The sequence below is a fragment of the Ambystoma mexicanum genome, chromosome 5q (genome assembly GCF_040938575.1).
Source record: "Ambystoma mexicanum isolate Mex_15411 chromosome 5q, UKY_AmexF1_1, whole genome shotgun sequence".
NCBI classification, from domain to species: Eukaryota; Metazoa; Chordata; class Amphibia; order Caudata; family Ambystomatidae; genus Ambystoma; species Ambystoma mexicanum.
In genome coordinates this window covers 1333214119-1333227128 of record NC_090933.1, presented here as the reverse complement: position 1 = coordinate 1333227128, position 13010 = coordinate 1333214119, and the positions used below count along the sequence as shown (strand labels likewise).

Genomic DNA, 13010 nt, shown 5'->3' with positions numbered 1-13010 from the left:
CAACATTTCTATTTACTGTCTAATTTCATGCCTGTATAATTTGTAAATCCTTTAAGAAGCAATATTAATTATCTTATTCTACAAGTACTTCTTACCTTTAAGAGATAAAGAGAGTCTCATGCCACTTACCGGCTGTCCCGTGTGGTGACTGGGGGCTCGCAGGGTCCCATTCTGGTGCATGTATCCATGATGAGGGTTTATCCGCAACAGTACCCTGTGGGGTTCCGCTCATATGGACGACACCATCATCTCGGCACTGCGCATGCGCGGATGGCTGTGTTCGTCGTTCTGCACATGCACAGTCCTGAGGGCTACAAGGTTGCTTCCGCTTGCCCTCCAAGCCTCGCTTTCGCCCTGCAGCACTATTTCAGGAAACAAGCCGGTTGGCTCAGCGAGCCTCAACGTGGTTTCCGGCTAGTCCATTTGCTGCACCTTTATGCTCCTTGTGTTCCTTGTTTTGCCTTGCCCTGCTCGGCTCCTATCTTTTGCCTTGCCCTGGATGTCTCTTGCCTTGCCATGGATGTCTTCTGCCTTTTCCCTTGCCTTCCTGCTCCCTGTTGATTCCTAGCCAGCATTTTCCCCTGTTTTCCCCTTTGCTCTGAGTGCCTGCCTTGATCCTCTTATTCTGCCTGTTCCCAGTTTGTCCTGGGAATAGCCTCTTACCTGCCAAGACAGTCTTTTGTTTGGTTATATGCCTGTCTGCCTGGGGTACCCACCTAGCCTGCCTCCTCCATCTGCCAGTGTACCTGTGGAGTCCTTTTTGGTTGTGCCCAACTATGTAATGCCCCGGCCGTCTTCCAACATTTCACAGACATCTTCTCTGATATTATTGGTTTAACCATCTGAGTCTACTTCGGTGACATTTTGTTTTTTTGGTTTCCCTTCAACATCACGTATTACATGTTAAGCAAGTCCTGCAAAGATTTCCCCAGTACCATTTATTCGCCATACCTGAGAAATATCTTTTTCACCAGGAACAGATAGAATTCCTGGGATACATTATCAGCAATGCCAGTATTCAAATGGATCATAATACGGTCCAAACCATTCAACAATGAAAGCAACCCCTTGAGGCACTGAAGCAGATTTGGGGATTCACACATTTCTACCACCACTTTATCTTGCAGTTTTCCCGGGTGGTCTCAATACTGACCACTCTGACCAATATCAAGGTGCATTTTGATTGGGGAGAAGGAGCCCGGTTGGCTTTTGAAGATTTTAAGGCTACATTCACGTCTGCACCCATCTTATGCCATCCCAATGAAGAAGTACAGTTCATAGTGGAAACCAATGCTTCCGATGTTGCCGTAGAGGCAGTATTGCTGCAACCCATCCACGAGACGCAAACAGTACATTCCCATTACCTATTGTTCATGAAAACGGACTATGAGTGAATGGAAATATTCTGTAATCGAAAAAGAACTATTAGCCATAAAAGCTGCATTCTAGCAATGGTGTCATCATCTCCTTGGGGGTCGATTTATCATGGAGGTATGAACCAACCATAAGAACCTGCAGCGTTTACGGTTCTTGCATTGCCGAAAGTCCAGACAAGTCTGTTGGGCCTTCATCTTTTCCCAATTTGACTTCAAAGTGATTTACAGCCCCTGTGAAATGAATCAGAAAGCTGATGCCCTGTCACATTCCTTGGAGTCCGTACCAGTGATATAAGAGAACAAAACGCTGATTCTCTCCCCAAAACACTTCATGTGTTGGGTATAACCATACCTTCAGACCTTCCTACGAGAAACAGCAACATACCCGTCTAAGCCTGATCTTCTACAAATATCTGACATTACCAAAAGGAATGGATTGCTGTTATTTCGGGGTCAGTTTTACATACCAACGACAGCTCTTCGTTCTGTGGTATAACACAGTTTCCATGATGCCAAGATGAGTGGACACAGTGGGGTGAACGCCACACAAGAGTTAATAGCCTGACAGTTTTGCAGGCCAGGATAGGCAGACCAAGTACGCGACTACGTGAGTATTGTCCGGTCTGTGACCAGAATAAGACCAGCCGCAAATGTCCATTTGGATTATTACAACCCACCGTAATTCTACCATTTCCATGGCACACTATTGCCAAGAATTACATCATTGTACTTCCTGCAACTGATGGCCACACTTGTATCAAGGTGGTAGTGGACTGCTTTACAAAGACCGCACACTTCATACCCCTGGTTTCCATTCCTACTGCAACCCAGACAGCATAGGTATTTTTACACAGTCTATTGTCTGCATGGCTTACCCGAGAAGATGCTGTCTCACCGGAGCTCTCAGTTTGTTTCCAACTTCTGGATTCAATTGCGCAAACTACAAAGTATCCTGCGGGCATTAAGCTCTGGCTATCATCCCCAAACCAACGGGTAGACCGAGCGCACCAACCAGACCATGGAGCAGTATCTACAATGCTATGCAAATGCCACCCAAGACAATTGGTACCATCAACTGGGTATGGCAGAAGTGGCATCCAATAATGCCATGCATTCAACCACTAACCTGAGTTTCTTCTACTGCTCCACCAGGCAACATCCAAAACTACATCCTCTACGGCCAGTAATGCCCAGTCACATTGCGGCTGCGGACATTGTGGTGGCTCGGATTCAGGAGCAACATCTAAAGGGCAAGGTAGCCTTGGCAGATGCACAGGATCACGTGAGTGTACAGGCAGACAGGAGACGTACACCAGAGCCCTTGTTTCAGGTGGGAGACCAGGTTTGGATTTCCTCTAAGAATTTGCCAGTCAGGAATCCCCCCACTAAGCTGGCTTCCGGGTTTTTGGTCCTTTTAAGGTGACCTCAGTCGCTTTTCGCCTACTATTACCCATGGCCTGGCGGGTGCATCCGGTCTTTCAGGTATCCCTTTTAAATCCATGTCAAAGGATACCCATGGCCGTTCCTGCAGGGTGTCCTGGAATTTGAGGTAAAAGAGATCTGTGACTTGCGAATCCGGCGTGGAGTGCTTCAATATCTGGTTGATTGCAAGGGCTATCCTGCCATTGATCGCTCTTGGGAGCCGTGTTCCAATGTCCATGCACCATGCCTGGTCCACAAGTTCTTCTGCAGGTACCCGGGGAAGCCCAGGGCTCTGCGCTTTCCTGGGAGGGAGCATAGTGTCATCCCATTTACCTGTCATCCTGTGTGGCGACTCGGGGCTCGCAGGATCTCCCATCCTGGCGCATGTATCCACAGTGGGTTTTTTCTGCAATGGTACTCTGCAGTGTTCCGCTCATTTGGGAGCTGCACTGCGCATGCGCTGAAAGCTTGGTTTGTACTTCCGTGCATGCACAGTACTGATGGTTACACGGTTGCGTCCGCTTGCCCTTCAAGTCTCGCTATTGTCCTGCAGCACTATTTCAGAAACCGAGCTGGTTGGCTCTGTGTGTCTCAAAGCAGTTCCCGGCTAGTCCGTTTGCCGCACCTTTATGCTCCTTGTGTTCCTTGTTATGCCTAGCCCTGCTAGGATCCTGCATTTTGCCTTGCCCTGCTTGTCACCTGCCTTTTCCCTTGCCTTCATGTTCCCTCTTGATTCCTGGCCAACTTTCTCCCCCGATTCCCCATTGCTCTAACTGCCTGCCTTGATGCTCTTATTCTGCCTTTTCCCTGTTTGTCATGGGGATCCCTCTTGCCTGCCAGCCAGTCTTTTGTCTGGTTATCTGTCTGCCTGGTGAACCCACATAGCCTTCCTCCACCATCTGTTGATGCACCTGTGGAGCCCTTATGGGTTGTGCCCTTCGTTTTCCTCTGGCTCAACCCAAGTGACCATCTTGCACCATCGTATTCGCTGTGACCTGCCCTGTCAGTGCTTGCACTATTCCAATGCCATGCAAATCAGGGAAGTGCTGTCCCATGATGTTGGGAATTGACTCAGCACTGACCCCTCTTCCTGAATTAGGGTAGGGTGTTGGGTTGGTTCCCTGCTCTACATCAACTTCTCAAGTCCCCTGTTATCAGTGTGGCTTCAAGATCCAAGCAAGAGGCCCAGTGAACCTGTAAGCAGCACCAGCGTATAACAGAGAGTAACAAGGAATTGAAGAGTCATTAATATATGAACAATTCTTGAATTAGCTTCAACTCAAGATTGAGAACTTCCATAATTCCTCAATACTCCAGAACAACCTCCCCGTGATGTGCCTTATTATTATTTTTATTATAACGTGCCTGGAAAGGCCAGGCATTTTCCACTTCTGGAGGGCACCGAAAAGACTTTGGCAGGACAAAGGGGTGCTTTTTCTGAGGCCAACAAAGCACATTAAAGCAATAAACTCAAATTACTTGGGCTGGGCTTGCTGGGCTTGCTGAGCTTGCCTTACAACTGAGCTAGCCCAGTGGGGCTGTTCTTGCCTTCACTGGTATGGGATTGCCTTAATAGGATTGAGCTTCCCTAATAGGACTGAGCGACCACTAAAAGGCTTGGGATTGCCATGGTAGGGAATGAGCAATGGTCTTGCTTTGGCAGGGATGGGCTTTCCTTGATAATGATGGGCTTGCTTTGGTAGGCATAGGCTAGCATTAATAAGACTGGGATTCCCTTAACTCTGCTGGGCTTCCCATGGTACCGTTGTAGAGGTGGACCTGACTTGATAGGACTGGGCTTCCCTTGATAGGACTGGACTTTCCATAGCACAGATGTAGGGATGGTCTTGCCTTGATATGGCTGGGCTTGAATTTTTATGGATTGTCTTGCCTTGATTTGACTGGACTTGCTGTAATAGAGATTCCTCAATAAGGCAGTCCCCGCCTTGACAAGGCTAGGCTTTGCCTCAATAGGGCTAAGCTCACCTTGCTAGGGATGAGCTTGCCTTAATAGAGCTGAGATTGCCTTAATAAAGCTGGGCTCACCTTGCTGGGGCTGAGCTTGCCTTAATAGTGCTGAATGTGCCCTGATAGGGCTGGACTTGCCTGGATAGGTCTCCGGTCACCTAATAGGGCTCAGCTTCCCTTAATACAGCGACAGCCCTAACCAAAATGCACTCAGCTATCCAAACGTGGATGGCTGCCAACGGCCTCTGCTTAAACGGAGACAAAACTGAGATCCTCTTAGTAGGGACCAGCAAAACTCTCAATAAACTCCCCCCACAATATAAATCCTTCAACATCGACAATTCCATCATCACAGTCTCCAAGACTGTCAAAACCCTAGGTGTTCACCTAGATGCCCCACTATCCATGTCCCGCCAAGTCAACGCCATAGCTTCCTCCTCAGCGCTCACCGCCAAGGTGATCAATGCAGTCAAGCCTTTTCTCTCCACCAAAAACTGCCTATCCATCGCCAGACCACAATAGGTACCAAACTGGACTACTGTAATGCCCTATTCCTAAGCACCTCGGCTAACAATCTAAAAAAACTCCACCCAAACCAACGCAATCCGGGCAGCACTGACCATTCCCAAAAGGGAACATATCTCTCAAGCCTGGAAAGATGCTCATTGGTTACCTGTAAAGGAACGCATACTCTTTAAAGCAATGGCCATCACACACAGATGCCTCACGTCAGATGCCCCACCCCACCCTATCACTCGGAAAGAATCACCCTAAACTCCTCTAACAGACCCACCAGAGCCCACCGCGCTAACCAGATCTATGTTCCTATGTTCAAAAGAACCAAAGCCGGAGGGTCTAGCTTCCAACACCTCGCACCCATGAACTGGAATGCCCTGTCCACCTCACTAAGGAATGAAAAATCCTACACCACCTTTTGCAAAAACCTAAAAACCTTTCTATCCGCTAATGTTTCAAACCATCATGCATAGGTATGCTTGCACTGTAACCATAGCAAAGCTTATCATTCTGCATTTAGACCCACTCAGTCTCTCACCACCTGCTATGTTCACCACTGCACTCAAAGAAGTTATTCTTTCTTTACTATAGCAACCGAATGTTTCATCATACCTATGTTAAAATCAAGCCTGCTGTAACAGCGCCACAATTCCTCAGGGCAGCTCTGTGCGCTTTATAAATCAAATAAATAAAATAGAGCTAAGATTGCCTTAATAAAGCTGGGCTCACCTTGCTGGGGCTGAGCTTGCCTTAAAAGTGCTGAACGTGCCCTGATATGGCTGGACTTGCCTGGATAGGGCTCCGGTCACCTAATAGGGCTCAGCTTGCCTCAATAGAGCTGAGATTGACGTAATAAAGCTGGGCTCACCTAGCTGGGGCTGAGCTTGCCTTAATAGTGCTGAACGTGCCCTGATATTGCTGGACTTGCCTGGACAGGGCTACAGTCACCTAATAGGGCTCATCTTGCCTTGATGGGGCTGGGTGTGCATTGATATGGCTGCTTTCACTTTAATAAACCTGGGCTCACCTTGCTAGGGAGAGCCTGCTTTCATCGGTCTTGGCATGTCTTAACTCTTCTGAGCTTGCCTTAATAGGACTTAGCTAGCATTATAAGGATTGGGCTTTCCTTAGTAGGGATTCAGGAATAGGCTTGCCTTGATAGAAATGGCCTTTCCTTGATAGGTTTGATACACAAAGTTTACCACAAAAACTGCTTCCTCCCTTCGGGCTTTAGGGTTGTTCCAAATATCCACCTGACACTTTCACAAACACATATTCAACAATAATTGAGCTGAAGATACATGAATTTCAAAAAATATACTGCTGGCATTTCTTTTTAAATTCAATTTTGCATCTCCATCAAATTCCCACTCAGTCCTACAGCCATAGTTATTTTCTTGAGTGCAGGGGTTTTGTCTGAAGCACAGATGTATTGAAATTGACATGGCCCAGATAGATGAAGTTCCTTTGAACCACTGATCTTTGATACTTTGTGAAGAAAATGAACGTGTTTTCCCGTGCGGGTAAAAATGAGGTTCCTTGTTGATTTTCCTCAGAGTTGGTTTGACAGGGCCTGTCATTGAGAAATCATGCCTGGTTTTGCTGAAGCACAAGGAGATATACTGGGTTGGCAGGGTCTTATTAATCACAGTGGTTTAAGGAAGGACAGATGGAAATAGCGTCACAGCAGCATTTTTTTAAAGGTGAAAAAGTTTCCTTTTTAATAGGGTTTTGGGCTTTGCAGCAAAGCAACTCTGCTATTTCACTTTATTCCTTTTGTATATGTCAGAACGCATTGGCACGCTCCCTCAGTGTGTCGCCTGGTTCCATCCTGCCCGATGTGTGCTTGGCAGGAGGGTGCAGCCATTTTTTTCTTGTTGTTGCTACAAAGCTCAGTTTTGAGGCCATGGCACTCACAGGAGCCAGTGCAGCCATATTGCTGTTTCTGCGCAAATGCAGCTTGGTGATGTGGGGAAATAGTGTTGAGTGGGTCAATGTATCCACAGCTACCAAGTTCCATTGGGATCAGGAGGCTGATAAAGCATTTGTAAGGTTAAAGGCAGCATTCACGGAGGCCCCGATTCAATGTCACCCTAATCTCAGAAACAGTTTCAGGTGGAGACTGATGCCTCCACTATGGCCATAGGGGGAATCTTGTCACAGGCAGATGGGGAGGGCATTTTACATCCAGTGGCCTATTTCGGACAGCTTGTGAACAGAAGTATGCCATTATGTATAAGGCACTTCTGGCAATCAGGAAAGCCTTTTTGGGATTGCGTCATTACTTAATGGGAGCCCGGCATCCAGTACTAATTATCACTGATCACAGGAATTCGCAGTATTTAAGATCGGCAAGGACCAATTCTTTGAGGAATTTGACTTTGTGGTCACATACAGGCCGGGTAGGAGCAACAGAAAAGCAGATGTTTTGTCCAGGCAGAAAAATCTGGGAGGGCAGTGTCAAGTGGAACGAAGTATCATTCCAGTGGAGAAGATTGTGGATGCAGTGACTCAGGAGGTCCTTCGGGAGATATGTCAGAACTTTCCAAAGGAAGGGTGGACAGAGTGGGTGAAGAGGGGCAAGGCCAGAGTCATACGAGAGGGTCTTCCTCATCAAGAGGAGAAGTTGTTTCATTGAGGAAAAAGGCCTTTGTTTAGTGCCATAATTCCCCAATGGCTGGTCATGTGGGCATCAAGAAAACGCAAGATTTGGTGCAACAGTATTTTTGGTGCGAGGTGTGGGCCTCCCAGGTACAGGAATATGTTGCAGGTTGTGAGACTTGTGTACGGCAGATCATGTGAAGAAAGCTGGGTTGCTGCAGCCATTGGCCACTCCCACAGAACCATGGGTGTGTGTATTGATGGACTTTGTTACTGAGCTGCCCCGAGATGGAGATTGCGATACAATGTTTGTGTTAGTGGACTATTTGATGAAACAAGCTAATTTCATACTTTGTGATGGTATTCCAAGTGCCGGTACTCTGGCAGACTTATTCTTGCAGTATATAGCGAGATTGCATGGATTGCCAGGAACAATAGTATTCGAACGGGGGTCACAATTCACCACTTGGTTATGGTGCGCTTTATGTAAGTTGCTCGGAATCTCCTGCACATTATCCACTAGTTACCATCCCCAGACGGATGGTGAAACTGAAAGAGTTAATCAGACCATGGAGCAATATCTCAGGTGTTTTCTAGCCGAGAGCAAATCCTCGCTGGTTCGGTCTCTTTGGTGGTGGAGTTCTGTTATAATAACGCCAAACATGATTCATTGGGAATGTCCCCTCATTTCTGTCTGTATGGCCAAGATTGTCAAATGTTGCCAAAGGGGCTTGTAAGGTTTAATAAGATCTCGAAAGTTACTGAACGCACGCTGGAGCTTCTTGAAATACGAGAGAAGGCATGCCAAAATCTGGACAACGCCAAGGTAGTCCATAATAGGAAAGCAGTTCGGAAAAGATGATCCAGTCCTAAGTAGGTGTTGGGAGATCGAGTATGGTTGTCCACTCAGCACATTAAGTTGTTTGGGTCTCGTAAAGTTTTGCCTTGCTTCATCAGACCGTATCCCATTGTTCAATGTGTTTCAGATACGGTGGTGCGATTGCATTTGCCATCTCATATGAGGATTCATTCAGTGTTTCACCTTCTTTGGTTAAACCACCAGCTCCTGGTGTGGTGACAAGAAAGGCAAAAACAGGCCAAAAACTACATTTCCCATGAGTCATTTGGGTTAAGGTTCTCTCTGACGGTGAAAATGTTATTTATCTTTGGACAGCTCTTACCAGCCCTGTCTATATTGATTGCCTTGTAGATCTTCTCTGCATTAGGGGAGGCAGCTTTTGGTGCAGGGGGGAGATAACAGGGCAAGCCCAGCCATATCAGGGCAAGCCCAGATCTATCAAGGCAAGCCAAGATCTATCAAGGCAAGCCCAGCCCTATCAAGGTGATCCCAGCCCTATAAAACCAAGTTCAGCCCTATTCAGACAAGCCTTGCCCTATTTAGTCACGCTCTGCCCAAGTACAGTGAGTCAAGTCATATCACAACAAGCTAAGCCCTATCAAGGCAAGTCCAGCCATATCAGGGTGAGCCCAGCACTTTTAAGGCAAGCTCAGCCCTAGCCAGGTGAGCCAGCTTGCACCACGTGTAAAAGGAAATGGGCTTCGCAAGACAAAAGGAAAGAAATGCTTGTGTTTAAACAGTAAACCCTGCCTGCCTGTGTTTAAACAGTAAACGGTTGAATTAAAGCCTGCCATTATCTAGCAATGTGAATGGGGTTGTTGCTGGTGAGAATACACACATGGGTTATTTCACAGGCTTGTTTTAATCCTGGACCTAATATAAGAAAAAAAAGGTTTTAAACTAAATTGGCTGGATTTTGAAAGTTGAAAAACAAAACAAGTTTCTGCTTGGAGGGGTGGGGTTGCTGCCAATAGGAAGGATCACAGTGGATACAAACACCCCATTGATAATTATTAGGCTGGACAGAATCTACTCTAGAGCCCACTGACAATGGAATTTCCAGGACAAGGATATGTGAAAAGAAAGTTGCACGTCATTGTGATTTATACAGGAGGCTTCAGAGGAGATCTCCATGATGACCCTGCCCTTCACGGGGTGGCTTGGAAACTATGACCAAATATGGGAAACAAAGGACTGCCATTTGTTTCCAAAGACTATTTTATAAATAAACTTTAAAGACTTTTATCTCTGCAGCAAGACTTTGTAAAAATGTAAAAATCTCACAGTTTATAAGTGATTTTGTGTTTTATAATTTGAGACATTGTAGAAGTCACTGGCACCTTGAGAATAGAAATGGCAAATTATTGGGGATTCTAAGAAAAGCATCTATGTTGCAAATGTAATTTTTTATACTTACATCCCTTATGATAAACCACACATGTGTATAAGGTTATGGAATTTTAGGCCAAATCTTTCATACTCAAAATTACCAAAATGTTTCATAGGGGCAAAACAATGTCTCACAGAGTTCAGAGTTGGAGTGGAATGGTCTGCATAAAATATGTAACCTGCTCATGTAAATGGGTAATATGCCACAACTGTACAAATGTGTAAATTCTGTTATGACTGATTTTTGTCAAAAAGGTCTGTGGGAAGTCTTTTCACCTCATAAAAGTACAACCCCTAAACTGAGTCACATCCTAGGGGAGGCAGCCAACATTGATTGCCCAATCCAGTTGGTAGAGGCTTGTTTAGCAGACCCTGCCCAGCCATATACTTCGATGATATCACTATGCATTATAAATAAGAGCACCTGACAAGTCTCTGGGCACTAACTCTTCCTGAAGTTCCTGCACTGTGTTCCTGTTCCATTCATCATTCTAGACCAAACTACAAGGCCAAAGCATTGCTGACCCGACTCCAGGACCCACTGCAAAACCCAAGCAGTGCTGATCCTATTCCCAGCAAGGCCTCAATTCTGAAAACCCACTAATCTCCCATTAAAAAGGGGAAAGCTGTGGTACCTTTTGCAACCTGAACCAGCCTGGCTTTCTGCCCACTAACTGCATGCCTGTTACAATCCTGCCATTCAGCTGACCTTTAGTATCCAGTGACCAGAATTGCGATTCCAGAAGTGCCAACCGGTGAACAGAACTGCCCTGCTGTTTGCCACGCTGTGTAGTGACCAAACCCTACTGACGGTCCAAAAATCCCAAAACTAAAAGTCGACTGTAAGTATAAATCACCACCCCATAGAAATCTATAGCATACCTTGGCTTGCCTTGGTCCTTATCTCACTCTCTAAGTCATCCTATCCTTATCCTGATAACTTGTTAAAACTGTCAGAATTATTCGTGCAACCCTTCCCTTCATTTTTAGTGCTAGCGTCATCTCTCTTTTCAATTTTGTCTTCTGTAATCCTATGACATTAGTCATATTTCGAGTGATCGGGCTGGTTTCCGCCAGGGTTGGGCGCTGGGGTGACGGGATTGAAGTCGCAAATCAATCTTGGATCTTACTGTGTCCATCTTTGGTGGTCTAGCCTGAATACTCTAGTTTAAAGTAGAACTTTTCTTGTCACAAATGATTTCATTTCCTATTCCACGGCTTCATTTTACTCAAAGCACACCTTTTTATATCTTGCATAACTCCTCCAATTTACCAGCTAGAGACTTACTTTCACTTGCATATTGTCCCTGTGATATATATCTTTCCCTCAGGCCAAGAACGGCACTCCAAATCAGAGTATTTCACCCGTTTTTTATGTAAAAACTTTTGAGTAAATATACACGGAAATTGAAAGGGAAACACAACTTTTACACGTGTCATTTGGCTGCATTCTGTTTTAAACGTTCCACTCATTTTCAAACTATGTGCTCTTGGTAATCTATTCTTTGTGATTGTTGGTGTCTTTGCATTGTTGCTTTAGTGAGGAATTATATTTGCTTCAAGGATTTTAACACACATTCATTATTCATTATTTATTTGTCCATTTCCGAGTGTCATTTCATAACATTGCAAGGGGTTTAAAATTAAAATTTAAAAAGGCGTTTTTTTCTCTTATTTGGGGACCGAAGGTCAGATTTGGATTCTGTTTCCTGTTTCGTATTCCTGATTACCCACTGCCTCTTTTTATCCACTCAGAATTGATTATTTGTGGGTTGAGGGAACATTGCAGGGGGAAATCCTAACTTGGGTGCTATCTTTCCTAAATCAAAAAGTGCTCCTATTCTGCTGTGCTGTGTATATGTTCCACTAGAAGGTTAAACCCAGTGCATTGCTCACAATCTCATAGTAATTATCACCTAAGTGGTGATTGCTGCCCCATATTAATGTGTATGATTTCTTTTGAATTTTAAAATAAATAAATAAATATTGAATTTTGTCAACCAGCCTGGTTCATGGTCTATTGTGACCCGGGGTATTTGAAAAGGAGGTGTGATATGAGTGGTGTACCATCTCAAAATTGAATCTGCATAAAATCAGGAGAAAAGCATCTCAATTGTGTGCCAAATACTAGGCAGAGACCAAGATGTGTGTTGCTTGATTGAAATCCTTAACAAACTTGGGGGTTTGTAAGCCAGGATTTGGGTTTGGTTGCCACCCGTGATAGTCTAAAACAGCAGACTAACCTGCAAGGTAGTGATACTTTGTGTGGTGGGAATACTGGTTTACATTGTTACATTGTACAACTGCCACCACAAAACAAATACTCTAAGTACCAGGCCTGTCCATAAAAGTAAAACTAAAATCAACCCCAAAATAGACAGAAAAGCAGCAGAATACAGGTTACACTTACATAAATAAATACATTAATAAAGAAAGAACATTTCCAAAATGACCGTAGTAGAAATCAATATGCTAGGGAGCACCTTCTGCACAAGCTATTTGTCAGAGGTGAGTGGACAGAACAGGATGAAAAAGTCTGGCTACAAGAAATAACACAACACGTCACCGTCATGAGCCTGGATACATGGCAGGACAGTGGCCTATTACACCAAGCTTTGAGTGAATTATATATGACCCCACAAACTAAATAGAAGCAAATCAAAATTGCCAGAATCACGGCCTACATGTATCTCCGCATGGGAGTGATGCGGATAAAAAGCAGGAGGTAAATGAAACTCTAGCGCAGAATCAATCTGAACTATTAAATCAAATCCACGCTGAACTAAAATTAGCAGAACAAGAATTACAAAAGAGCCAAGAGTTGGAGGTAGAATCTGTAAATTACATAAAAAAAATGAAAAGAGGACTCGGTCCTCCAA

The 13010-nt window shown here is 45.0% G+C and overlaps 1 pseudogene; it reads left to right on the top strand.

Moving 5' to 3' along the window:
* The window catches only part of LOC138498090 (zinc finger protein 850-like), a 376054-nt pseudogene that overhangs the window by 17686 nt on the left and 345358 nt on the right, over positions 1 to 13010 (top strand).